Source organism: Myotis yumanensis, unplaced genomic scaffold, assembly GCF_028538775.1.
Source record: "Myotis yumanensis isolate MYYU_CA2020_CCGP unplaced genomic scaffold, mMyoYum1.0.hap1 SCAF_2, whole genome shotgun sequence".
In the NCBI taxonomy this organism is placed as follows: Eukaryota; Metazoa; Chordata; class Mammalia; order Chiroptera; family Vespertilionidae; genus Myotis; species Myotis yumanensis.
Genome location: NW_027223753.1, coordinates 109,958,587 through 109,963,206, shown reverse-complemented (window position 1 = coordinate 109,963,206; position 4,620 = coordinate 109,958,587). Strand labels below are relative to the sequence as shown.

Below are 4,620 nucleotides of genomic sequence, written 5' to 3'. Positions count from 1 at the left end.
ACCCTGGTGAAGCCACCATTCAGACAGCTCTTCCTTCTGGTGCTGTGGAAGAGTAGCCCCATGGTCCCACTTGGCTGCCAAACACCTCCAAAATGCAGGCACTGGTGTCCTAGATGAGGATTATAGAAGAGATATTGGTGTTCCGTTTAATTTTGGCAAAGACAGGTTTCAAGAACATATGGATTACTGTGGATAATCTGTGCTTCCTCTGGCTATAAAACAAGATTGTTAATAGCTATGAAAATACTCTGTCCAACTTGCCATACCAGATCCTTGCACCTGGAGTTCAGGACTCATGCTAATAACACTCAGATTGACAAAACCAGGCCTCTGTGGCACAACTATTTCCTATGTGAATTTAAAGGAATTCAGGAACACTTTGGTCTTAATAACCAAAACTGGAATGAACTGCTTGGTGTACGGAACCTACCCACCCAGTCCTAGTCTCTCCTGCTCCAGTGCTTTGGTCTGTTGTGCTGACTTAGGGACATTCACAATTTGGGAATGAACCTATCCAAGGGGGAACTTGCAGAAATCTGCGCCAAGAGTGAGTGTTTTTACTGGCACCAAAGGAGGAGGGATGGACCAGTCTATATAATTTCTTACAGAAGAGGAACTGCCAATTTGACAGAGTTCAGTCCTTGGAAGGAAACTAATATGAAACTCCCAAGTGGAGAAGTGTTTGTGATTGCTAACAGTTGTGTGGAAATGAATAAGGCAGCAAATTCCCATTTTAACATCAGAGAGACAGGGTGTCTGCTCGCCTCAAAGCTTCTGACTAAGTAACAAAGCTTGCAATGGGATAAAGTATAGCAGCTAGAGGAGGTACAGGCCAACCTAAGGTTCAGTCTGGAAGAAATGCTGTTGATCACAGATGATGCTCTTCACCCTGGACCTGATAGTCCTGAGTAGATCTGCAGGTGTCTGGGAATCAGCCTCCTCAAGCTGCCCAGTTTTCTGGCAAATGAGCATGAAGCTCATTACTAGAGGAGTGAAGCCTAGGGCCTGAGAAACAGTTTGTTTGCTACTAAATCTGGAGGTTTGGCTGTGTTTTCCTCTGAGGCCTTAACAATGTAGGAAAATCTCAGAGAAACTATTTAGGGCATTTAGGAACTTGCAGGACTGCTTATGCCAAAATAAAGTATCCCTTTTTGTTTTGTAATATGATGAACGTTGCTGTTATTAAGATGTGTTTCTAAAGAAATGGTTGAAAGCTCTCTATGCTTCATAATAATTATTTTCCATCTTAAATTATGTTTTCTATCAATAAGAGCCAAAATTATGGTTGGACAGGTACCTTAAGAATGATTTAGTGGATTTACTGATTTCAAAATTTTTAAAAGATGAATTATAAAATTCACTCAATACTGACCTCATAGTTTGGACTTGAATTAAACACACTGCTACAATTAAATTGAGGGGAAAAAAAAGGAATTATTGAATGGATTAAAGTATTAATTTATAGTAATGAATTATTTTACAACTACTATTCCCTGGTACAAGCAGAAAGGATAACTTCAAAATGGACTAAATTGTTAAGGCCTGACTGAAAGGAGAGGAGAGACATTTCTCTGTCTCATAGTGAATGGCTTCATCAGAGATTAAGAATACTGGTATATATCCACCTAGAGCAGTGGTTCTCAACCTTGGCTGCACATTAGAATCACCTGGGAATCTTTTCAAAATCCTGATTTCTGGGCCTCATCCTCTGGAAATTCTGTTTCTTTGTTACTAATGTTGTGGCCCCACCCCATAACAAAGAAACAGAATTTTCGGAGGATGAGGCCCAGAAATCAGGATTTTAAAAATATTCCCAGGTGATTCTAATGTGTAGCGAGGTTGAGAACCACTGACCTAGAGGGACCTGGAGAGCATCATGATAAGTGAAATAAGTCAGTCAGAGAAAGGCAAGTAAGTATCACATGATCTCACTCATATATGGAATCCAATTAACAAAATAAACTGATGAGCAAAGTGAATCCAGAGACGTGGAAGCATTGAACAGAGTGTGGAATCTCAAAGGTAAGGCAGGGGACGGTGGGTGGGTGGGAGATAATCAACCAAAGACATTGTATGCATATATGCATAACCCATGGACACAGACAGTGGGCTGGTGAGGGCCTGGGGTGAGGGTGGGGGGCAGGAGGGGCTGGAGGAGGTCAATGGGGAAAAGAAGGAGACATGTAATATTTTCAACAATAAAGATTTTAAAAATAAAATAAAAATAAAATTTTATTTAAAACAAAAGCATATATAACACAGATTCTGTTGAATATTGCAAACCCACATCTAGGTCAGATACAGGCAAGTCCTGTTCTGAGCAGAGAACAGATGCAGAAACCCAGGTCTTGAGAATGGCATGGTCTTTGTCTCTGCACTTATGTGAAATTAGCTAGAAAACTAATAATGTGGTTTAAAATTGTCATAATTGAGGTGAGTATTCACCTGAAAATATGAATAAATAGAGATGCAGTAATAAATTGAGATGCAGTACATTTGGTAATATTTCCTTACCTAATTGGCCTCATTATTTCCCCTAAAATCTCAATTTTGGAGAAGCAAGAGCCTCACTTTTATGATAGATATCTCCAAAAAGAAAAGAAGGGTAGGAGCATGGAACAGACGAATCTCAGAGGGAAGTGCAGGGAGGGGTCTTGGGAAGAGATTAACTAAAGAACTTGTATGCTTATATGCATGATCCATGGATACAGACGATAGTGTAGGAGGAGGGGTGGGGGCAGGGAGTGGGAGGGGAGATGGGGATAAATGGGTAAAAAGGGGGCATCTATAATACTTTCAACAATAAAGATAAATTTTAAAAAAGGGAAAAAAATAAGGATATATTAATACCAACCATCATAACAGGATGTTTAAGTAAAGTCTTTCTTAGTTTTAGCCAAGACCCCAAACTTAGGGAACAAATGTTATAAGTGCTGAAGTACCCCAAAATGTGGGGCAAGGTCACTTATGTAAGACTTGTAAAAGAAGGTAGTTAAAAAACAGTTTTATAATTCTTACCTTAAAAAAAATTTTAAGAACATTTAAAGGTTGGAAAAACCAAGAAAAACAACTGTTTCTGAAGAAAGAATTTCTTTAGAGAAGAGTGTTGAATTTTCCTTTACTATGAGGGATGGGTGGGGATAGCAAAAATGTGAAGGGACCACTCGCAGGGAATTTCTAGAATCAGGTGGTTTTTGACCTGCACATAAAAAATTAAAAGGCTAAAGACTATGGCTAGAAGGCTCTGTGTAGCAGGAAAGCAGGGACGAGAGGGCTGTGAGAAAGCTTCATATGCAGAAGCAAAGGCATGAATTTCTCATAGGCCAAATGTAGAACATGTGAGAGGAAGCCAGATGCAAGCCAGCTTGAAAAGTACTTTTGTTGTTGTTAATTCTCACCTGAGAATATTTTCCATTTAGATAGAGTGGAATGGGGGGAGAAAGAAAGAGAAAGAGAGAGAGAAAAATTGATGTGAGAGAGACACATCGATTTGTTGCCTCCCCAGTGTGCCCTCACCAGGGGCCAGGGATCAAACCTGCAATCCAGGTACCTATCCTTGATGGGGAATCAAACCCTGGACCCTTTGGTGCATTGCCTGATGTTCTTAACCATTGAGTAACACAGGCCAGGGCTGAAAAGGACTTTTCTAAAAGAGATTTCTAGAGTGATAGTGGAGCCTCATCAGTGAGAGTCTGTGTGAAGTGGACCTTCCAGACCCTGAAAAATGAGGTTATAAGCAGTTACCAAATAGAAACCTCATCACATTAGGTAACTGCAATTGGAATATCTCAGTAGGGTATTCTCCAACTAATTCATACAATCATCCTCTGGGTGAATCAGAATTAGAAATCTGGGGTGTCCTTTCTAAGAACAGCGTCTTAGAAAGGATTAAATTTATATCATCAAATAAAATCTTTACTAATTCTAATTTTTTTTCCTTTTTCTCACTTCATCTGTGTAAAATTAGAAACCTCAAATAGCAAGGGAAGTAGATACAGGATGGAAGGGTTAAAGCTAAGGAATAAAGATAAAGCCAATCATGCTCTTCCTCTTTTTTGCCTTACGTCTAAAGCAGTACCAACATTTAAAGGGGGAGAAGCTTTGATTGTATGTGAAATTCAGGTTATTTTTTAATATTCCCCTACTCTGGACATTTTCATAATACCTATGAGAACTTGTTTTAGCAAAATTGATTATAGGACTTATTCCAAGAATGCCAGGAAAAGTTATAGTATTTACTTGAGATTTTATCTATGGAGCAGAGAACAGTCTGGAGAAGTTTGAATGATTAAGGTGAGGATGGTGGGGGGGGAGTAGCAGGAAGAGGGGAGGGTGAGTTATCTTCTGGTGGCATCCATGGATTCTCCCTCCTTTAGGGTACTGTGTATACTCCAGGAGATGCCAGTGCAATGAACTAATGGAAGATACAGTGTGTAGATGAAAGGGGCCACATGCTAACCTGCAAACTCAGGGAAGGCCTGCATGGCAGTCTTGTAAACTCAAAGACCTAAAGTAACCACAAAGGATGGACTGAAATTGAACTTTAACTTAAAGCAGTTATGGTGGGTAGTCACTTTTTAGGCCTTTATCTTCTCTGACAAGGTCAATCTTTACCTTAAC

General features: G+C 39.7%; 1 pseudogene; it reads left to right on the top strand.

The window, feature by feature from the left end:
* The first annotated feature begins 403 nt into the window (after window positions 1–403).
* Window positions 404–987, top strand: LOC139002542 (N-acetylgalactosamine kinase pseudogene; annotated as a pseudogene).
* The last annotated feature ends 3,633 nt before the right edge of the window (window positions 988–4,620 follow it).